Genomic DNA, 25779 nt, shown 5'->3' on the forward strand with positions numbered 1-25779 from the left:
GAAGGAGAAGTTGAATATAAATGAAAGAATATGGTTGATTGAGGGAATAATTTGTTTCAGGAGAATGTTACTGATGTCATCATTACCACTACTATGGCTATTTTTCAGATCGGAAGCTAATTTGGTGATTTCTTCTGGTGAAGTTGGTCCAAGGAAAAAACTGTGCGGAAAGTCGTTAGATGAAAAGGAGTGTTTGAAATCCGGAGGGGGGTCTGGGATTTTTCCAGCAAGAGTACTACCAATGTTAGCAAAAAATGAATTAAAACTTTCAGCGATTTGTTTATTATCAGTAATTTTAGAGCCATCATCAGTCATGAAAAAGTCAGGTGATTTAGATTTTTATTACGTCCAAGTAGATTATTTAATGTTTGCCACAATTTTTAGTATCACTTTTATTATTTTCAATTTTATTTGTAATGAAGTTCTTTTTACTTGTTCTTAGAAGTAAATTTAGATAGTTCCTATATTTAGTGTATTTATTTTTATTATCAGGAGTTGGTTTTTGAGTATACATTTTATATAGTTTATCTTTTGTTTTAATTGATTTAATAAGTCCTTTGGTTACCCAAGGTTTTTTAGGCGTATTACGTTTAGAGATAGTTTTAGTTTTAACAGGGCAGTGTAAGTTGAGAAGTTCAGTAAACTTATTAATGAATTTATTATACGCAACATCAGGGTTGGGTGAGCATTCAACAAAGTTCCAGTCGACAATTGAGAGGGCATTCTTCAATCCATTGATGTTATTAGGATGGAACTGGCATCTCTTATAAGTGTATTGTTTTTTAATTGATTCAGTTCTATGGGTCTGTTGTGTGATGAAAACTGGGAAGTGATCAGACAAAACGGTGATGATGATACCGGAGTTTATAATGTTATCGAGGTCATTGGTGAAAATGTGATCAATCAGCGTGGCCGTGGTAATACCATGGATGTTAGTCTTGATGCGGCGTGAGGCGATCGATACAGGGAATGAAATCATGTGAATAAAACAAGTTAAGAAAATCAGAAACTCGAGAGTTGCTTTCGTGAACGAGAAGATCCAGATTGAAATCACCCATCATGTAGCATGTTTTTTTCTCACCAGATATAGTGTCAAGCGTGTTACTTAGCTGGGAAAAAAAGTCTTTGAAAATGACATACTCGGGCTTGTAAATTATGCCGATGATAAAGGTGTTACAGTTATGGGTAACTTCTATAAACAAAGAATCACAATCAGCACAGTCGATACAAAGGTCAGGTCTATTGGAGTAGCTGAGATCGGAATTGATGAATAAGGAGACCCCTCCACCACGCCGCCCTTGCCTGATACTATTTTCAATAGAATAATCACCAATATCCATGAGCAAGGAATCTTCATGAGCAGTAAACCAAGTTTCAGAAAAACCATAGATGTCAAAGTGCTGGTTTAATGTAGCCAGGTAGTTGGTGAGATCATTGGAATGTTTTACAAGGCTACTCGTATTCAAATGAAACAAAGAAAGGTTACAATTATCAATGCTAGGAGTATGATTGATGATGGTACTACTGTCATAATAAGAAGAATTAACTTTCATGGAGTTTGTGACATCGGTCACATCCGATTGGTCATCAATAGGATTCAGAGAGCCATTAAAGGAGAAGGGATTAAAGATAAGATCAACAAAGGGATTAAACTGAGAGGGTGTATGATCGGACATCAAAACAAACAGGACAAGACAGGTATACAAAATATTATATAGTACTAAGAAATGTTTTACAAAATAATATACGTTTACTTACTTACTTACTTTTACAAATTTTATACAATTACTTTATAATGTAAACAAATACAATAAAAGCAAACAAGGAGTGCTCTGAGGCACTCCGTCAATCAAAAAGAAGAAAAAAAAATGGTAACCTAAAATGTAGTTTGGTATAAAACAAAAATATGCCAAACAACATTCCAGGCGATCAAACAAATCAAACCAGAAAAAAAGAAAGAAAGAGGAAGCATTATCACCACCCACCACACATGGTGAAAAACACAAATTTAAACCATCATGATAGAGCAAAATACACAAGTGTTGGCAAAATCAGGTAATCAAAACAAAAATAAATAATAGAGCACTGCATAAATATGGCATATATAACTATGCATAAATATGGCATACATAACTAAGCAGATTCAAAAGATAATATAAAATAACAAGAACCAAATATTTTGGATATAAGATTGCAATGACACATGAAAAATATGATGTTGTGACGTGTGATGAGATAACAATGCCGCACACTAATGAAGGAAAAATGAGATCAAAACACAATGGGGAAAGGGAAGAGCAAGGTATGATAATCACACATCACAAGTTGAGAACAACACAAATTTAAACCATCATGATAAAGCAAAATAATAAAGTGTTTGCAAAAAGAGGTAATCATCAAATAAAAGAGCAATGCATAAATATGGCATACATAACTAAGTAGATTCAAGAAATAATATAAAATAACCAGAACCAAATATTTTTGATATATGATTGCAATGACACCCAAGAAAATATGATGATGTGACGTGAGATGAGATAACAATGCACGCACACTAATGAAGGAAAAATGAGATCAAAACACAATGGGGAAAGGGAAGAGCAAAATGCAGCAAGGTATGATCATCACACATCACAAGTTGAGAAAAACACAAATTTAAACCACCATGATAAAGCAAAATATTAAAGTGTTTGCAAAAACAGGTCATCATCAAATAAAAGAGCAATGCATAAATATGGCATACATAACTAAGTAGATTCGAGAAATGATATAAAATAACCAGAACCAAATATTTTGGATATATTGCAATGACAGATGCAAAATATGATGTTGTGACGTGTGATGAGATAACAATGCCGCACACTAATGAAGGAAAAATGAGATCAAAACACAATGGGGAAAGGGAAGAGCAAAATGCAGCAAGGTATGATAATCACACATCACAAGTTGAGAACAACACAAATTTAAACCATCATGATAAAGCAAAATAATAAAGTGTTTGCAAAAAGAGGTAATCATCAAATAAAAGAAGCATTATCACCACCCACCACACATGGTGAAAAACACAAATTTAAACCATCATGATAGAGCAAAATACACAAGTGTTGGCAAAATCAGGTAATCAAAACAAAAATAAATAATAGAGCACTGCATAAATATGGCATATATAACTATGCATAAATATGGCATACATAACTAAGCAGATTCAAAAGATAATATAAAATAACAAGAACCAAATATTTTGGATATAAGATTGCAATGACACATGAAAAATATGATGTTGTGACGTGTGATGAGATAACAATGCCGCACACTAATGAAGGAAAAATGAGATCAAAACACAATGGGGAAAGGGAAGAGCAAAATGCAGCAAGGTATGATAATCACACATCACAAGTTGAGAACAACACAAATTTAAACCATCATGATAAAGCAAAATAATAAAGTGTTTGCAAAAAGAGGTAATCATCAAATAAAAGAGCAATGCATAAATATGGCATACATAACTAAGTAGATTCAAGAAATAATATAAAATAACCAGAACCAAATATTTTTGATATATGATTGCAATGACACCCAAGAAAATATGATGATGTGACGTGAGATGAGATAACAATGCCGCACACTAATGAAGGAAAAATGAGATCAAAACACAATGGGGAAAGGGAAGAGCAAAATGCAGCAAGGTATGATCATCACACATCACAAGTTGAGAAAAACACAAATTTAAACCACCATGATAAAGCAAAATATTAAAGTGTTTGCAAAAACAGGTAATCATCAAATAAAAGAGCAATGCATAAATATGGCATACATAACTAAGTAGATTCGAGAAATGATATAAAATAACCAGAACCAAATATTTTGGATATAAGATTGCAATGACAGATGCAAAATATGATGTTGTGACGTGTGATGAGATAACAATGCCGCAAACTAATGAAGGAAAAATGAGAGCAAAACACAATGGGGAAAGGGAAGAGCAAAATGCAGCAAGGTATGATCATCACGCATCACAAGTTGAGAAAAACACAAATTTAAACCATCATGATAAAGCAAAATATTAAAGTGTTTGCAAAAAGAGGTAATCATCAAATAAAAGAGCAATGCATAAATATGGCATACATAACTAAGTAGATTCAAGAAATAATATAAAATAACCAGAACCAAATATTTTGGATATAGGATTGCAATGACAGATGCAAAATATAATGTTGTGACGTGTGATGAGATAACAATGCCGCACACTTAATGAAGGAAAAATGAGAACAAAACACAATGGGGAAAGGGAAGAGCAAAATGCAGCAAGGTATGATCATCACACATCACAAGTTGAGAACAACACAAATTTAAACCACCATGATAAAGCAAAATATTAAAGTGTTTGCAAAAACAGGTAATCATCAAATAAAAGAGCAATGCATAAATATGGCATACATAACTAAGTAGATTCAAGAAATTGCAATGACACATGAAAAATAAGATGTTGTGACGTGAGCATGGTGAGATGAGATAACAATGCCACAAACTGATGAAGGAAAAGGTGAGCACAGCACAAAGGGAAAAGGGAAGAGCAAATGCAGCAAGGTATGATCATCACACATCACAAGTTGAAAAAACACAAATTTAAACCATCATGATAAAGCAAAATATTAAAGTGTTTGCAAAAAAAAGGTAATCATCAAGTAATAGAGCAATGCATAAATATGACATACATAACTAAGTAGATTCAAGAAATAATATAAAATAACCAGAACCAAATAATTTGGATATAGGATTGCAATGACACCCAAGAAAATATGTTGTGACGTGTGATGAGATAACAATGCCGCACACTAATGAAGGAAAAATGAGATCAAAACACAATGGGGAAAGGGAAGAGCAAAATGCAGCAAGGTATGATCATCACACATCACAAGTTGAGAAAGACATAAATTTAAACCATCATGATAAAGCAAAATATTAAAGTGTTTGCAAAAACAGGTAATCATCAAATAAAAGAGCAATGCATAAATATGGCATACATAACTAAGTAGATTCAAGAAATAATATAAAATAACCAGAACCAAATATTTTGGATATAGGATTGCAATGACAGATGAAAAATATGATGTTGTGACGTGTGATGAGATAACAATGCCCCAAACTAATGAAGGAGAAAGAAGAGCAAAGCACAATGGGGAAAGGGAAGAGCAAAATGCAGCAAGGTATAATCACCACACATCACAAGTTGAGAACAACACAAATTTAAACCATCATGATAAAACAAAATACTCAAGTATTGTACTCACAAACAATTAATGTCCAGTGCCCAATAGTCTAGGCCTATTGGTACCAATGTCTCATACCAAATAACGCGGTCGACGAAATCACGCGTGATCGGATTAAATCCGAATTAAATTATAAGTGATCCAGGTCCCTTTGATGGGCAAGACTAATTATTTTTTTGTTGTTAAGTGCGCATAGGATTTTACCGTCTGCTGACCACGCCGATGTCACGCTAAGACACTGCTTAGCTGCCTTAAGGAGTTGCGACCTTTTAGCTGTGAGGTTTTCCGTTAGCAGAATACCTGAGCCTTTCAGATCCTTCTTCACTAGAAACACCTCGTTGCGTTTCTGGTAGGAGACAAATTTCACTATGATGGGACGCGGGCGAACTATAGTATCATCGTAAATTAATGCAAGCGGACAGCCTTATTTTACCAAGTCTGTGTGATCTATCGATATCCGATTTATCGGCGTGGATGTTCAGTTTTTGTTCAAACAGGTTGATAGCCAGATGATCGGTGTTCTCCTTAGGAGATGATTCTTTAATCCCGTGAATAAGAAGACAATTTCTACGAGAATACTGCTCGAGGTCATCGGCCTTTGTTTCCATCTTCTCAATAGCTTGATTGATGGTTTCGATCTTCTTTTGGTTGTTTTCTGCCTGTGTTTTAATGGTATCAGTGTCCATGCTAATTGATTCGTAGAGGTGTTGAGATACTTTGGGCTCTATCTCACTGGAAACTGCTTTGATGAAATCTTTGTTTTTGGTCATCTTGGTTGCAATAGTGTCCATTAAGGTGGGTGAGCTGATGATTTGGTTGGCAATCTGTGTAGCTGCTGAATCAACCACGGAGTTGAGAAGCTCGTCGTTGTTCAGCAGTAGTTCTTTAACAACAGATTTCAAATCTGCTCCCTGTGTTGGATCCGCTCCCTTTGCTGGCAGTAGTGTGGTATCTGCCATGTCAACGTTAAGTTGCTCCGATGACAAATCTGATGATGTTTTGTCAGATTTGTTTTTCCTCGACGACCGTTTGCTCTTGGTATCTGCCATGATTTGACTTGAGGCAATAGCTTCAGGCAATTCCAGGGTGTCAAGATTTGCAAAAGGGAACGATGATTAGATGAAATTCTAGTTGATTTGAATGATTTTTGACGGAGCAAAACTAAATCATGTCCGCTCACGTCGGTATTTCTAGGTTTGCTGAAACATTTCATATCTAGAATCTGCATGTTTTGGAATCTTTTACCTTTGAACAGAGTGAGGTCTAGAAAATTGATTTCTGTTTTTGACCACTCATTAAGTGAGAAGCAGTGTCTTTGCAAAACTAGTTTTAATAATGTTCCATACGAACTAGTGGCATTCTAGGAAAGTACATTCCAGGATTGGTATCCGATAAGGTTTTCAGAAATTCTTTCTCCACTTCGTTTTGGAGAATATTTGTGAACATTCCATTCTATTGTCACCAAAAAACTGTTTTCTGGAAGTTTTAGTTGCTGAACCTCACCATAATAGATATAATACTCCATTTTTAGAAAAAAAACTCTGTCACTAAAAATGGACCAAATTGCCAATGTAAAAAAGTTAGGCATTTTAGACCTAAGTTATATAGCTATGCAGATTTATGTTTCTACTGTGAACAAATACACCAAAACACTAGGTGATCTTAAAATTAAGCTGAGCAAAATGTAGCTGATGAAATTAATAAAAAGATCAACTAAGTCTTAATCACCATTAATCGAAATGCGTCCTACGGTAGCTTTCTATAGTTTCTCAAAAATAGAGAAACTCAAGTGTCTTTTTTCCTATATGGAATAAATGGCCTTTCGGTTGGAATTTCGTCACAACCACCCATATTACAACCTCTATACGCATTTTTTACATAGCAAAAACATCACTTCTTTTTACCTGTAAATTAGCAATAAATTTGCATGAAGGTAAAATATATAACTATACCAATCTATTCTCTATAAAAATATATGCCTACCGATATCTGAACATTAGGTTGCGTAACTCTATCACCCGCCTCATCACCGATCCTAAATTCTAATCCACAACTGATCCTGAATGAAACCCTTATCCTATCCTAAATCAGTAGGCCTAACCCATATTCTAAACGGAACTCTAACCAGAAATGCAAAATGCTAATCCCTAAACCTAAACCTTAACTAACCACAATCTTAATTATAAACAATTATCCCATATTCTAAATTGAACCCTAAACCTAATCATACCGCATTTTATTTGTCTTTTTAAATGTTAATTCTTTAACTTAAATTGACCCCTTATCCATGTTATCCAAAATGTATAATCCTGGTTCCTACACCTAATCCTAAACTGAACTGGAAACCCATCCTAAATTCTAAACCCTAACTTTGACCCTCAACTATGTCCTTATCCCAGATGCTAAACCCCAATCCCGAAACCCAAGCCCAAACTAAGCCCTTATCCTACATGCTAAACCCTAATCACTGAAACTAAACCAATCCCAAAGCTAATCATACACTGGACCAACACTAAATTCTACACCATAATCCATACACATAATCCTACACGGATTTTCTATTCTAAACTCAGAGCTAAACCTTAATCCCATAACATAATCCTAAACTGAAACCTAAACTAATAAATAAATGCTCAACCCATAGGCCTATCCATAAATCTAATATAACACTGAACCTATACCGGTCAGGGAAAATAAATTCAGTAACTGAACCATATTTCGGCCCAGTCAAAACAAATTTTGGCTTGTTTTGCATCCCTAACCAAGCCCCAACAATTTTGGACACTGCAAAACCAATTTTCCGCTTTATAGCCAGCTGGTACATCCTAATCCTAAACTGAACACTTTTTCCGAATCCTAAATGTTCCAACCCCTATCCATAAATCCAATCATAAACTGCACAGAAACAACCCTAAACAAATGTGCAACCCTAATCCCTAAATGTTGAATATATTGTATGATAAGACTAAAACAGACAAGAGTAAAACTAAACTATAGTCACATCTACAACATGCAGCCAAACAAAAAATAATATTATAAAAATATGAAAAAATAAGAGCTAAATTACTGCAACTGACTATGGTGTCACCTCCAAGTGGTGTACTATTTCAAATGGCCTATACTAGGTTTGACTTAAATTTGGATGTGCTGAGCTATAAACACCCAAACAGGACTAACTTATTGAAACCAACTATATTAAAGAGTGTATCAACCCAAGTGGTATATTAGATGTAGGCTTAGCTATATACCATGTACACGCTAAAGTAGTGAAAACTGTGTTGGAACCAATTTAGGGTGTTTCTCCTTATTCTGAATGGTATATGATTAGTTTTAAGCAAAGTGGCACACTCGTACTCATGCGCAGTTCAACTTATGAATGTGGCACAGACATGGGCGTAGTTTGCTTCATGTGATTGAGTACTTTCTATGACTGTACATGGTACATAGAATAGGGTCTTTTGGCGTGTGTTTGTGTTCAATCTAACCATGCATAACTAATCAATACAGAGTTAAGTTCAATTGAACAAAGTTGCCACTGTGTGTTCCTAACACACCGATTTGGGCTACTATTACTACCCTAGTGACCCTACTAATGGCATAATTCATTAATTGCATAACAAAATTGGGCTCCTTTTCAACTTTACATTGAGTGAAAGAAGTGGCAACTCTGAAGTCAAAACATTCACAATTCACTGACAATTCAAATGCTACAATCAAAGTTAGTTTCAAGCGACCATACCACTGTGCTTTTTCTTCTTTTTATTATTACACTGACATTGTTGTTCATTGTAATAATTATAATAAATAAACAAAATAATATTTCTTTAGAATTTTAGTATCAAAACATTGCTCATACCCTAAATGAAATTGTAATTATGTAAAACACAATCACTATTTGAAAAGTTTGATTTCTTACAAGGCCAGATAGTGAAAAAATTAATATCTGGAAAGTTTACAATTTGACAGATCTGGAAGTTTTGAACTTCGCTTATAGTCATCAAAATTTTAATTCTGTTATTATTTGCATGAAATGATAGTAGTATTTCTAATAACTGTCAGAAAGGTTGTCTGTCCATTTTAAGCAAAATTAATGAGGTAAAATGCAAGAAACCATGCCGGCTCTATTAGCCGTTTAACTTAAGAACCGCAATACCTATGTAAATGTAAATGATATTAGCTTCCTTAAATCATGTCTTGTAAGATTAGTTTATTAATATAAAGAAGAATACAGCAATTGTTTTAATAGTTAAATTGCTCAAACTGGAACAATATGGCCCCTGCTACCCCACTTGCCTTAAGGCTTGGCTGGAAGGTTAGGAGTTTTAACAATGCTTGTATCTCCCTTCCAATTGGCTTGAGCCTTTTGCTTGAGTCTGGTCCCATCAGGACCCAAGCATGTGTCTGCCCAGACCGATTGGTTTAATAAACAATTGCCACACGGCCTAGTTTGATCAGCTAATGCATCACAAAATTTTTGTTTCATCACTCATTTCTGACAATCTGAGCTAGCACATTACTTGATATTGGATTATAGTTAACATACACGTAGTTATAATAATCGTGATACACAAATTAGAGCACTTACTGTGAATTGGCTACATGTTTATACTATCATGCTAATTAAATAAGTATAACCTTCACTCTTAACTCTGTGTCATAATTATATTGATATCTATTAAACCCTCGAGAAGGATGTGTCCATTCTAAATTTATAATAATTGTGATACTTAAATTAGAAGCACTTACTTTGAATTGGCTACATGTTTATACAGTCATGCTAATTAAATAAGTAGCCTATAACCTTTACTATAACTCTGTGTCATAATTTTAATAATTAATATTCATTAAACCCTTGTCTAAAGAGAAGGCTGTGTCCCTTGACTCCCTTCCAACATTATACATGCTAAACTATTATCAGTCATCAAATAGAATAACTGTGACACTATTATAGTCTATAGGCCTACATAGTACTCATTTTGGTAAATATTGGACCATCATACTCCAAGATAAAACCATCCACACACCATAGTGAGGGAAAGATATTGAAAACCAACAAAATTTAATTTAGTTCCTAAAATAAAAATATTTTATGCTGCACACCATGGCTTTTTGTCAATTTTCCTAAGAAAAAGTGGCCCTATCCATTTTACAGGGGCTATTTTAGAACATACTGTAGAGGGAAATAAACCTATACTTTGATCAGCTTGTAATTGGCGGGTATTGTTAGGCTTTTACCACTACGCTGAAAAGTAGACCAATGTCAAGAGTGATATAGTTGACCTGTATAGTCTATATTTTGTGTGTTAACGAAGTATAGGACTTCAATTAATAACTTGTGATGCTCCTGGTGAGATGTCGCAAGACAATTCTCAAATTAAAGTATATAATTTGATATTAATCTGTGATGTTATAAGGCCTGCCGATTACGAGCTGATCAAACTGTACACAGAGTCCATCCTTGGTTTTGTAGCAATTTCTCAAGTGTTTTAAAAGAAAATTCAAATAATAAAAAAAACCATGAGAAGTTTAAGATATAGAACGAAGCAAAGAAGGCCAATACCAACAATTAAGTAACAATTTTGTGTGTTGCCCTTTTGGTTGAGAGATAAGAAACAGGTTTGTAGGAAGTTCTCAAGTGTTTCCAAAAATTTAAATTTAAAAAATCTTGAAGGGCAATACCAACAATTAAGTAACTTTGGTTAAGAGATATAAAGAAACTGGTTTTGTAGGAAGTTCTCAAGTGTTTCCGAAAATTTAAATTAAAAAAATCTCGATTAATTTAAGCTATAGAACAAAGCAAAGGCCACTACCAACAAATAAATTAAGTAACAATTTTGCTTGTAGCAATTGGGTTGAGAGATAAAAACCTGGAAATTCTTATCCCATGCTCCAATACCAAACCTGGCGCGTGTGTGCTTGTCATACAATTTGAGTCAAATCTATATACCAAAATGTACAAATTCACACTGAAAACTTTAATACTACTTGTTGATTATCAAAGTAAATTACACACCAGTATGGCTTTCCTTATGTATTAAATCTTACAATATCAAATACATACCTGTGATTATTCCTGTGTGATTCCTGTCTTGTGATTCCTGTTTACTCCCGATATATCTGTCGTCTTTTTGACACTAAGGTAGTAGTCAGTATGATGGGTGGGTCTCTTATGATATGAAATTGGTTTGGTATGCCAATATGTAGGCTCTGAATGGGGAAGACATCTAAATAACAATAAGATAGCAATAACCAATGACATGGCTTGCCGTAGCAAAGCAATGTCACCTGACGTACATTTAGATAGCAACACTACTATTAATAACTTATTGAAACTTTTCTTTCCAGTGACTACCTCAGAACAACAGATTACTGCACAAGTTCAGATTCAACATTCTTTCAATCAAGACTTTTACTACAGTTCATAACTTCATGTACATAGTATAGGAAGGCTATAGCAGTATTTGAACCAATACATGTATTAATACTCCCAGCCGATAATAAATCTGTAAGACCAGATCGCTCTGACACTACAACACTGAAAATCAAACTGAAATCAACAATGAAAATTTACACAATAGAAAGCAGCACTGAAAGTAACACTGAAATAGTTCTTTTGTTGTTCTGTATGCAAATGACCATTTGTCCAGCCACACTGAAAAATAATCCTTGGTCATTCATTAATTCCACTGAAAGTAACGCTGAAATAGTTCTTTTGTTATTCTGTATGTAAATGACCATTTGTCCAGCCACACTGAAAAATGATCCTTGGTCATTCATTAATTCCACTGAAAGTAACACTGAAATAGTTATTTTGTTTATTCTGTATGTAAATGTCCATTTGTCCAGCCACACTGAAAAATGATCCTTGGTCATTCATTAATTCCACTGAAAGTAACACTGAAATAGTTATTTTGTTATTCTGTATGGAAATGACCATTTGTCCAGCCACACTGAAATATGATCCTTGGTCATTCATTAATTCCACTGAAAGTAACACTGAAATAGTTCTTTTGTTATTCTGTATGCAAATTACCATTTGTCCAGCCACACTGAAAAATGATCCTTGGTCATTCATTAATTCCACTGAAAGTAACACTGAAATAGTTCTTTTGTTATTCTGTATGTAAATGTCCATTTGTCCAGCCACACTGAAAATATGATTCTTGGTCATTCATTAATTCCGCTGAAAGTAACACTGAAATAGTTCTTTTGTTATTCTGTATGTAAATGACCATTTGTCCAGCCACACTGAAAAATTATCCTTGGTCATTCATTAATTCCACTGAAAGTAACACTGAAATAGTTATTTTGTTATTCTGTATGTAAATGACCATTTGTCCAGCTGCACTGAAAAATGATCCTTGGTCATTCATTAATTCCACTGAAAGTAACACTGAAACAGTTCTTTTGTTATTCTGTATGTAAATGACCATTTGTCCAGCCATACTGAAAAATGATCCTTGGTCAGTCATTAATTCCACTGAAAGTAACACTGAAATAGTTCTTTTGTTATTCTGTATGTAAATGACCATTTGTCCAGCTGCACTGAAAAATGATCCTTGGTCATTCATTAATTCCACTGAAAGTAACACTGAAACAGTTCTTTTGTTATTCTGTATGTAAATGACCATTTGTCCAGCTGCACTGAAAAATGATCCTTGGTCATTCATTCATTCCACTGAAAGTAACACTGAAATAGTTCTTTTGTTATTCTGCATGTAAATGACCATTTGTCCAGCCATACTGAAATATGATCCTTGGTCATTTATTAATTCCACTGAAAGTAACACTGCAATAGTTCTATTGTTATTCTGTATGTAAATGACCATTTGTCCAGCTGCACTGAAAAATGATCCTTGGTCATTCATTAATTCCACTGAAAGTAACACTGAAATAGTTCTTTTGTTATTCTGTATGTAAATGACCATTTGTCCAGCCACACTGAAAATGATCCTTGGTCATTCATTAATTCCACTGAAAGTAACACTGAAATAGTTCTTTTGTTATTCTGTATGTAAATGACCATTTGTCCAGCCACACTGAAATATGATCCTTGGTCATTCATTAATTCCGCTGAAAGTAACACTGAAATAGTTATTTTGTTATTCTGTATGTAAATGTCCATTTGTCCAGCCACACTGAAATATGATCCTTGGTCATTCATTAATTCCACTGAAAGTAACACTGAAATAGTTCTTTTGTTATTCTGTATGTAAATGACCATTTGTCCAGCCACACTGAAAAATAATCCTTGGTCATTCATTAATTCCACTGAAAGTAACACTGAAATAGTTCTTTTGTTATTCTGCATGTAAAGGACCATTTGTCCAGCCACACTGAAATATGATCCTTGGTCATTCATTAATTCCACTGAAAGTAACACTGAAATAGTTCTTTTGTTATTCTGTATGTAAATGACCATTTGTCCAGCCACACTGAAATATGATCCTTGGTCATTCATTAATTCCACTGAAAGTAACACTGAAATAGTTCTTTTGTTATTCTGTATGTATATGTCCATTTGTCCAGCCACACTGAAATATGATCCTTGGTCATTTATTAATTCCACTGAAAGTAACACTGAAATAGTTATTTTGTTATTCTGTATGTAAATGACCATTTGTCCAGCCACACTGAAAAATGATCCTTGGTCATTCATTAATTCCACTGAAAGTAACACTGAAATAGTTCTTTTGTTATTCTGTATGTAAATGACCATTTGTCCAGCCACACTGAAAATGATCCTTGGTCATTCATTAATTCCACTGAAAGTAACACTGAAACAGTTCTTTTGTTATTCTGTATGGAAATGTCCATTTGTCCAGCCACACTGAAATATGATCCTTGGTCATTCATTAATTCCACTGAAAGTAACACTGAAATAGTTCTTTTGTTATTCTGTATGTAAATGACCATTTGTCCAGCCACACTGAAAAATGATCCTTGGTCATTCATTAATTCCACTGAAAGTAACACTGAAATAGTTATTTTGTTATTCTGTATGTAAATGACCATTTGTCCAGCCACACTGAAAAATGATCCTTGGTCATTCATTCATTCCACTGAAAGTAACACTGAAATAGTTATTTTGTTATTCTGTATGTAAATGACCATTTGTCCAGCCATACTAAAAAATAATCCTTGGTCATTCATTAATTCCACTGAAAGTAACACTGAAATAGTTCTTTTGTTATTCTGTATGTAAATGACCATTTGTCCAGCCATACTGATAATATGATTCTTGGTCATTCATTAATTCCACTGAAAGTAACACTGAAATAGTTCTTTTGTTATTCTGTATGTAAATGACCATTTGTCCAGCCACACTGAAAAATGATCCTTGGTTATTCATTAATTCCACTGCAAGTAACACTGAAATAGTTCTTTTGTTATTCTGTATGCAAATGACCATTTGTCCAGCTACACTAAAAAATGATCCTTGGTCATTTATTTATTCCACTGAAAGTAACACTGAAATAGTTCTTTTGTTATTCTGTATGTAAATGACCATTTCTCCAGCTACACTAAAAAATGATCCTTGGTCATTTATTTATTCCACTGAAAGTAACACTGAAATAGTTCTTTTGTTATTCTGTATGTAAATGACCATTTGTCCAGCCACACTGAAAAATGATCCTTGGTCATTCATTAATTCCACTGAAAGTAACACTGAAATAGTTCTTTTGTTATTCTGTATGTATATGACCATTTGTCCAGCCACACTGAAAAATGATCCTTGGTCATTCATTAATTCCACTGAAAGTAACACTGAAATAGTTCTTTTGTTATTCTGTATGGAAATGTCCATTTGTCCAGCCATACTGAAATATGATCCTTGGTCATTCATTAATTCCACTGAAAGTAACACTGAAATAGTTCTTTTGTTATTCTGTATGGAAATGACCATTTGTCCAGCCACACTGAAATATGATCCTTGGTCATTCATTAATTCCACTGAAAGTAACACTGCAATAGTTATTTTGTTATTCTGTATGGAAATGACCATTTGTCCAGCCACACTGAAAAATGATCCTTGGTCATTCATTAATTCCACTGAAAGTAACATTGAAATAGTTCTTTTGTTATTCTGTATGTAAATGACCATTTGTCCAGCCACACTGAAAAATGATCCTTGGTCATTCATTAATTCCGCTGAAAGTAACACTGAAATAGTTCTTTTGTTATTCTGTATGTAAATGACCATTTGTCCAGCCACACTGAAATATGATCCTTGGTCATTCATTAATTCCACTGAAAGTAACACTGAAATAGTTCTTTTGTTATTCTGTATGTAAATGACCATTTGTCCAGCCACACTGAAAAATGATCCTTGGTCATTCATTAATTCCGCTGAAAGTAACACTGAAATAGTTCTTTTGTTATTCTGTATGTAAATGACCATTTGTCCAGCCACACTGAAATATGATCCTTGGTCATTCATTAATTCCACTGAAAGTAACATTGAAATAGTTATTTTGTTATTCTGTATGGAAATGACCATTTGTCCAGCCACACTGCAAATGATCCTTGGTCATTCATTAATTCCACTGAAAGTAACACTGAAATAGTTCTTTTGTTATTCTGCATGTAAATGACCATTTGTCCAGCCACACTGAAAAATGATCCTTGGTTATTCATTAATTCCACTGCAAGTAACACTGAAATAGTTCTTTTGTTATTCTGTATGCAAATGACCATTTGTCCAGCTACACTAAAAAATGATCCTTGGTCATTCATTAATTCCACTGAAAGTAACACTGAAATAGTTCTTTTGTTATTATATATGTCCATTTGTCCAGCCACACTGAAATATGATCCTTGGTCATTCATTAATTCCACTGAAAGTAACACTGAAATAGTTCTTTTGTTATTCTGTATGTAAATGACCATTTGTCCATCCACACTGAAATATGATCCTTGGTCATTCATTAATTCCACTGAAAGTAACACTGAAATAGTTCTTTTGTTATTCTGCATGTAAATGACCATTTGTCCAGCCACACTGAAAAATGATCCTTGGTTATTCATTAATTCCACTGCAAGTAACACTGAAATAGTTCTTTTGTTATTCTGTATGCAAATGACCATTTGTCCAGCTACACTGAAAAATGATCCTTGGTCATTCATTAATTCCACTGAAAGTAACACTGAAATAGTTCTTTTGTTATTCTGTATGGAAATGTCCATTTGTTCAGCCACACTGAAATATGATCCTTGGTCATTCATTAATTCCACTGAAAGTAACACTGAAATAGTTCTTTTGTTATTCTGTATGGAAATGACCATTTGTCCAGCCACACTGAAATATGATCCTTGGTCATTTATTAATTCCACTGAAAGTAACACTGAAATAGTTCTTTTGTTATTCTGTATGTAAATGACCATTTGTCCAGCCACACTGAAAAATGATCCTTGGTCATTCATTAATTCCACTGAAAGTAACACTGAAATAGTTATTTTGTTATTCTGTATGTAAATGACCATTTGTCCAGCCACACTGAAATATGATCCTTGGTCATTCATTAATTCCACTGAAAGTAACACTGAAATAGTTCTTTTGTTATTCTGTATATAAATGACCATTTGTTCAGCCACACTGAAAAATGATCCTTGATCATTCATTAATTCCACTGAAAGTAACACTGAAATAGTTCTTTTGTTATTCTGCATGTAAATGACCATTTGTCCAGCCATACTGAAAAATGAGCCTTGGTCATTCATTAATTCCACTGAAAGTAACACTGAAATAGTTATTTTGTTATTCTGCATGTAAATGACCATTTGTCCAGCCACACTGAAATATGATTCTTGGTCATTCATTAATTCCACTGAAAGTAACACTGAAATAGTTCTTTTGTTATTCTGCATGTAAAGGACCATTTGTCCAGCAACACTGAAAAATGATCCTTGGTCATTCATTAATTCCACTGAAAGTAACATTGAAATAGTTATTTTGTTATTCTGTATGTAAATGACCATTTGTCCAGCCATACTGAAAAATGATCCTTGGTCATTCATTAATTCCACTGAAAGTAACACTGAAATAGTTATTTTGTTATTCTGTATGTAAATGACCATTTGTCCAGCCACACTGAAATATGATTCTTGGTCATTCATTAATTCCACTGAAAGTAACACTGAAATAGTTCTTTTGTTATTCTGTATGTAAATGACCATTTGTCCAGCCACACTGAAAAATGATCCTTGGTCATTCATTAATTCCACTGCAAGTAACACTGAAATAGTTCTTTTGTTATTCTGTATGGAAATGTCCATTTGTCCAGCCACACTGAAAAAATGATCCTTGGTCATTCATTAATTCCACTGAAAGTAACACTGAAATAGTTCTTTTGTTATTCTGTAAGTAAATGACCATTTGTCCAGCCACACTAAAAAATGATCCTTGGTCATTCATTAATTCCACTGAAAGTAACACTGAAATAGTTCTTTTGTTATTCTGTATGTAAATGACAATTTGTCCAGCCACACTGAAAATGATCCTTGGTCATTCATTAATTCCACTGAAAGAGAACACTGAAATAGTTCTTTTGTTATTCTGCATGTAAATGACCATTTGTCCAGCCACACTGAAAAATGATCCTTGGTCATTCATTAATTCCACTGAAAGTAACACTGAAACAGTTCTTTTGTTATTCTGTATGTAAATGACCATTTGTCCAGCTGCACTGAAAAATGATCCTTGGTCCTTCATTAATTGCCACTGAAAGTAACACTGAAATAGTTCTTTTGTTATTCTGCATGTAAATGACCATTTGTCCAGCCACACTGAAAAATGATCCTTGGTCATTCATTAATTCCACTGAAAGTAACACTGAAATAGTTCTTTTGTTATTCTGCATGTAAATGACCATTTGTCCAGCCACACTGAAAAATGATCCTTGGTTTTCATTCATTAATTCCACTGAAAGTAACACTGAAATAGTTCTTTTGTTATTCTGCATGTAAATGACCATTGGTCCAGCCACACTGAAAAATGATCCTTGGTCATTCATTAATTCCACTGAAAGTAACACTGAAATAGTTCTTTTGTTATTCTGCATGTAAATGACCATTTGTCCAGCCACACTGAAAAATGATCCTTGGTCATTCATTAATTCCACTGAAAGTAACACTGAAATAGTTCTTTTGTTATTCTGCATGTAAATGACCATTTGTCCAGCCACACTGAAAAATGATCCTTGGTCATTCATTAATTCCACTGAAAGTAACACTGAAATAGTTCTTTTGTTATTCTGCATGTAAATGACCATTTGTCCAGCCACACTGAAAAATGATCCTTGATCATTCATTAATTCCACTGAAAGTAACACTGAAATAGTTCTATTGTTATTCTGTATGTATATGACCATTTGTCCAGCCGCACTGAAAAATGATCCTTGGTCATTCATTAATTCCGCTGAAAGTAACACTGAAATAGTTATTTTCTTATTCTGTATGTAAATGACCATTTGTCCAGCCACACTGAAAAATGATCCTTGGTCATTCATTAATTCCACTGAAAGTAACACTGAAATAGTTCTTTTGTTATTCTGTATGGAAATGTCCATTTGTCCAGCCACACTGAAAAATAATCCTTGGTCATTCATTAATTCCACTGAAAGTAACACTGAAATAGTTCTTTTGTTATTCTGTATGTAAATGACCATTTGTCCAGCCACACTGAAAAATGATCCTTGGTCATTCATTAATTCCACTGAAAGTAACACTGAAATAGTTCTTTTGTTATTCTGTATGGAAATGACCATTTGTCCAGCCACACTGAAAAATGATCCTTGGTCATTTATTTATTCCACTGAAAGTAACACTGAAATAGTTCTTTTGTTATTCTGTATGTAAATGACCATTTGTCCAGCCACACTGAAAAATAATCCTTGGTCATTCATTAATTCCACTGAAAGTAACACTGAAATAGTTCTTTTGTTATTCTGTATGGAAATGTCCATTTGTCCAGCCACACTGAAAAATGATCCTTGGTCATTCATTAATTCCACTGAAAATAACACTGAAATAGTTCTTTTGTTATTCTGTATGGAAATGTCCATTTGTCCAGCCACACTGAAAAATGATTCTTGGTCATTCATTAATTCCACTGAAAGTAACACTGAAATAGTTCTTTTGTTATTCTGTATGGAAATGTCCATTTGTCCAGCTGCACTGAAAAATGATCCTTGGTCATTCATTAATTCCACTGAAAGTAACACTGAAATAGTTCTTTTGTTATTCTGTATGTAAATGACCATTTGTCCAGCCACACTGAAAAATTATCCTTGGTCATTCATTAATTCCACTGAAAGTAACACTGAAATAGTTCTTTTGTTATTCTGTATGTAAATGACCATTTGTCCAGCCATACTGAAATATGATCCTTGGTCATTCATTAATTCCACTGAAAGTAACACTGAAATAGTTCTTTTGTTATTCTGTATGTAAATGACCATTTGTCCAGCTGCACTGAAAAATGATCCTTGGTCATTCATTAATTCCACTGAAAGTAACACTGAAATAGTTCTTTTGTTATTCTGTATGTAAATGACCATTTGTCCAGCCACACTGAAATATGATCCTTGGTCATTCATTAATTCCACTGAAAGTAACACTGAAATAGTTCTTTTGTTATTCTGTATGTAAATGACCATTTGTCCAGCTGCACTGAAAAATGATCCTTGGTCATTCATTAATTCCACTGAAAGTAACACTGAAATAGTTATTTTGTTATTCTGTATGTAAATGACCATTTGTCCAGCCATACTGAAAAATGATCCTTGGTCATTCATTAATTCCACTGAAAGTAACACTGAAATAGTTCTTTTGTTATTCTGTATGTAAATGACCATTTGTCCAGCCACACTGAAAAATGATCCTTGGTCATTCATTAATTCCACTGAAAGTAACACTGAAATAGTTCTTTTGTTATTCTGTATGGAAATGACCATTTGTCCAGCCACACTGAAAAATGATCCTTGGTCATTTATTTATTCCACTGAAAGTAACACTGAAATAGTTCTTTTGTTATTCTGTATGTAAATGACCATTTGTCCAGCCACACTGAAAAATGATCCTTGGTCATTCATTAATTCCACTGAAAGTAACACTGAAATAGTTATTTTGTTATTCTGTATGTAAATGACCATTTGTCCAGCCACACTGAAAAATGATCCTTGGTCATTCATTAATTCCACTGAAAGTAACACTGAAATAGTTCTTTTGTTATTCTGTATGGAAATGTCCATTTGTCCAGCCACACTGAAAAATGATCCTTGGTCATTCATTAATTCCACTGAAAGTAACACTGAAATAGTTCTTTTGTTATTCTGTATGGAAATGACCATTTGTCCAGCCACACTGAAAAATGATCCTTGGTCATTCATTAATTCCGCTGAAAGTAACACTGAAATAGTTCTTTTGTTATTCTGTATGGAAATGTCCATTTGTCCAGCCACACTGAAAAATGATCCTTGGTCATTCATTAATTCCGCTGAAAGTAACACTGAAATAGTTCTTTTGTTATTCTGTATGGAAATGACCATTTGTCCAGCCACACTGAAAAATGATCCTTGGTCATTCATTAATTCCACTGAAAGTAACACTGAAATAGTTCTTTTGTTATTCTGTATGGAAATGTCCATTTGTCCAGCCACACTGAAAAATGATTAAAAATGTAAATGTAAATGTAGACATTTATATAGCGCTTTAAGCGGGCTTCAGACTCCGTATTGTACGTACAATATTGTATGTACAATACTTTTCATGACGTCAAAAAGTATTACACGTGCAATAAATAGTATGTACCGGGAAAATATATATTTTGCTACAATCATTGGTTGCTTGATTGATACGCAGTTGCCAAATTTCTAAGAGTGGTAAATTTAGTGAGTGCACAGAATGATGAACATCTTTTAATGTCTTCTTGTATTCAACTGTACTTGAGTTATTATATAATCAATGGGCACCTTTTTAAAGTTAATAATATTAATACTAATATTAATAATATTAAAATTGTAATAATAATATAAATGGCACATTCAGTTCTTATTTATTTATTTATTTATAGATTTATCTATTTAGGCCTATTTGTTTATTTATTTATTTATTTGTTTATTTATTCTGGTTCTGATTTTATTGATACTGATATTTTTGGTTTTTTTTTAAAGTTTTGGCATAGCATTCGTTACATTATAACACGCTGTGTTATGAATTTGCAACACCTTTTTACATATTGATATCGTTGAGGCATGTTATGATGGTGTATGTTATAGTCCTACTTATGATCATCACAATACATCAATACATCCATAAACGTGTTAATGCAGTAACCGTAGCGTTATAGGGGCACGGAAGACCCCCGATCTGAAATTTTAGAAAATCCCATAGGAAAACTGCCGAAAACGGCTTGTGCCCCTCCCCCCACATCAGAACCGGATGCAACGCCTTCTATACTTTTTCAATAATTATAGGCGTATTAATAGTAATGCGTTGAGTTTTTAAAAAGTAATATCCGCTTTTTTTTTTTTTGAGATGACATACGGTACTTGTTACAAAAACAAATCGGCATGGAAAACTTTTTTTTTTTTTTTCGTCAGAGGCAGATATTTGGTCTATTCAGTGTCATAAAGCTACAAAATAGACGATCTTTTAAAATCATTTTTAAATGGCAATTTTTTTTTCAACCTTATTGTTTGTATTTGTAATGATCACACAATCTGTCAATGTCCCAACTTATACCTAATATGAATCGAGCCATTTAACATGTGCTTGTAGGACAACGATTTTGAATTAAGCATGTTAATTGTGATATTTTAATGCCCCTAGAACACCACAGTTAAGCGTCCAAAATTGTAAGTGTGTTTTCTTTTATTTTACCTCATATTTCGCTAAAATTACTCGAAAACCCTCCTAAGAGTTGTTGTTACTAATAAACATTTCATAATTTGGGGCAAATAATAGCCAAATAGTTGACCGAAATCGTATAATTATTTGCACCAATATTTGACTGAAATCGTATATTAGCATTACCGCCCCTTCGTGGCTTTATTGCAAGCCAAAGTGCTGCTAAATGTGAAGCGAGATTACTTGAAATATATATTTCAGAGTTGAAAGAGTTTTAACTCTACTGAATATATTTCTGAAATATGTCTCTCTGATTGGTTGATTGTCAAGAGGATTACGGCATCCTCAAAGCCTCTTGCTGTAATTCTCTAATCGATATCTATTATAGGACCCATCTTTTGAAATCCATACAACCGTGTTAAATGAAATAGTCTCGAATCATAATTTGTACGATACAACGTTGATACGTCAGATTTGAATTTTATTAAAATAGGCATAAATCACATTGAACAGGTTTAATGCTGGCAAAAGTAGATAAAATAACTATGGGTCGAATTTCCATTAATCAGTGTCCTGGGCCAGGATAACATTTAGGACTACCCGTGTTAATCTATTTATTTATTAGAATGCACCATCTATTAAATTCCTGTAATACAATGTATAGGCCTATATGTGACGTGTCATGTCAAAAGGAGACACTTTTGGGCAGGTTATCAATTTTGAGGTTTTTACATATCTGAAATATAGAGATATTTTGCTCCAGAATGCCGTTTTCCCCGATGTAATCGGACATTCCTAAACGAAGATATTGAGTTTGTAAGTTGTGGTATGATAAAATTGGAAATTGAGATATCGGGCTTTAAAAATATTATTGACAATGTTGAGAGTAGTAATTACCTTGAAAAATGTCTCAAAAGATACAAGATGCCAGTTATATTCGGGTCTGAAACTATCAGACAATACTTTTAACATTAATAACATCACAAATTCGCAACAAACCAAAATTGTGAAAAAATCACCCTCGGGCAGATTTTTGGCTATTTCTCCATTTACGATCCTGCCCAAAAGTGTCTCCTTTTGACATGACACGTCACATATGTATTTGATAACAAATTAGTTTATATTTTTGATTGGAATTTGGGTTCCATTACACGATTTCATATATATAAAATATGTTTGGGCATGGCGGAATTAGTATATGATTAAAAATAGACATACTCTTAGGCCCCTTTTTTTAATGTTTGTACATTATTAATATTAATATTTATGTACAAAATGCAAACGAATGTATATGTGATTGTTTTGTAAACATTTAATTTGATATTTACTCATAAGTATGTCTGGAAAGTCAGGGAAAAACTAAGGAGTATCGGTATTTAGTTTCCTTGGAAAGTGGATCAGATGAGCAGTGAGTAAAACATTCGCCCTAAATCTTTATTTGATTTTTATTTATTTTTTTATGAATTTATTAGACCTACTGGTAAAGTGCAGAAAAACCTCCAAACGCACTCTAGGATTTTTCATCAGCAGCAGTAGAAATTTCTCTTGCATAGATTTTCTGGTGACCTCGCTTGGATTTAGCAAATAATGAACCGTCAGGGTTATAGCTCGTTATTTAATCTGATTCAACTCGTCGTGGCACATATATTTATTGCACGTGTAATACTTTTTGACGTCACGAAAAGTATTGTACATACAATATTGTACGTACAATATGGAGTCTGAAGCGCGCTTTATGCCGTAAACAGCCTCTACCGCTTTACATTTATTCCGCCGTCATTAGAATATGTCGGAACCACATTTGCAGCCTATACAAGTGGCGCAGTGTCCATCAGTACAACGACTGTGACTACCCCTAACAGCTTCCCATTGCACCTGGGTGGGGTGATGCAAGTGAGGCAAAGCGCCTTGCCCAAGGGCGCAACGGGCGTAACACTGAAATAGTTCTTTTGTTATTCTGCATGTAAATGACCATTTGTCCAGCCACACTGAAAAATAATCCTTGGTCATTCATTAATTCCACTGAAAGTAACATTGAAATAGTTCTATTGTTATTCTGTATGTAAATGACCATTTGTCTGGCCACACTGAAAAATGATCCTTGGTCATTCATTAATTCCACTGAAAGTAACACTGAAATAGTTATTTTGTTATTCTTTTGTAAATGTCCATTTGTCCAGCCATGTAGTTCTTGTTGTTTGCTTTATATTTTGTTGGCTGTCCCTGAAGAAGAGCAGTTTATCTGCTCGAAACGTTGGTTGTTTTTTGTCTGTTTAGTGTTTGACTGCTATGTACACAGTGATTTTCATCACTTCCAGTGTACTGTTTTCCTGACACTTTTGTGGGCTCTGGAATTGGCAATTTTTGGCCATCGAACTTTGCCTGTTTTGTGCCTACTCTGGATGTTTGGTTTAGCGTGTCTGTTTATATGCACAGTGATTTTCATCACTTATTCTAGTGCAGTTTTGTATACTTGTTGTTTTTGCAGGTTCAGCACTTACTTAGTGGGCCTTGGAACTGGTAATTTTTGGCTATCGAACTTTGCCTACTTCTTCTGCCTACATTTGCTGTTTTTGTCCCCCTGCATACTGTCTAGTCTGCATTTTACTTGTTTCCCCACATCAAGTTGGTGTACCTTGCTTTTTTTCTTTCCTAACATGAACTGTTTGATTAATGAAGAAATATTGTGTAAAATGAGGACTGTTAGTACTCTCTGTAGCCTGTGTAATAATCATCTAGAAACAGTTTTTAAAAGCATCTGTTATATGAATGTGATCACTCTAAAAATATTTGGTCCAAGTTTAGACAACTTGGTGGCATGGTCGTCAATCTTGGGGGACACAGGAATGTCCACTTTTTTGGCAAAATGACCCATGATTTGTTGTTTTCAGTCCCTTTTTGACAATTCAGGCCAAATACCACCATCTCCCTCCCCCTCCCACCCACACTTGTCAAGATCGATGGATTGACACCACTGCTTGATGGGAGTGAATATGACAGATATATTATTATAAATTACAAGATTATTATGTTTAGCATGTTGTTGAACTATTTTTTGTTTCCAAATTATAAAAAAAGTTATTTTATTCCTGTAAATTTAAGAATCAAAGGGAAAGTTTACTACAGTTCAATTATATGCTCTAGTTAAAGGAATATTTTGTGATTCTAGCATCCTGTTTTTATGGTTTGTTTCAGTATTAGATATCAACAAAAAAGTTTATTCACAAAATTTCAATTCATTCCGGAGTTATATATGATTATGTGTATTACATAACTGTGTGTAATTTTGTTCTAAAACAGATCATATACCAAATTTTATGATATTTTTGCCAAGCGAATGACCTGCAAGTAATTATTTTTAAGTGGGTGGGAGATGAGGCTGTGGATCACAAAAAAAGTTTTAAAGAATCTGTTATTAGGTAAACAAACAAATATGCACACACCAATGTGTAAGAAACTTGACCAACTTCATTCGCTATGTTTGAAAATAAAGTATGTTTAATATTAATATTAAACATACTGTATTTTTACATGTAACTGAATTTTTGTGTTATTTTTATTTTAGGATCTATAAAGGCCTAAATGAAATTCTTTTGGAACTTAGCATTTTACCTCTTTTCTGATATCACTGACAAGCCCAAACCTCATTTATTAAGGTACA

General features: G+C 33.7%; 1 protein-coding gene across 1 annotated transcript in view; it reads right to left on the reverse strand.

Moving 5' to 3' along the window:
• LOC140149664 (uncharacterized) overlaps nt 1–11430 on the reverse strand; it is a 60717-nt gene extending 49287 nt beyond the window's left edge. The window contains exon 1 of the mRNA XM_072171743.1: nt 11332–11430. The gene's annotated coding sequence lies outside the window, so the exon portion shown is untranslated. The remainder of the gene's footprint in view (nt 1–11331) is intronic.
• Nucleotides 11431–25779: the final 14349 nt, after the last annotated feature.

The sequence above is a fragment of the Amphiura filiformis genome, chromosome 4 (genome assembly GCF_039555335.1).
Source record: "Amphiura filiformis chromosome 4, Afil_fr2py, whole genome shotgun sequence".
Classification (NCBI taxonomy): Eukaryota; Metazoa; Echinodermata; class Ophiuroidea; order Amphilepidida; family Amphiuridae; genus Amphiura; species Amphiura filiformis.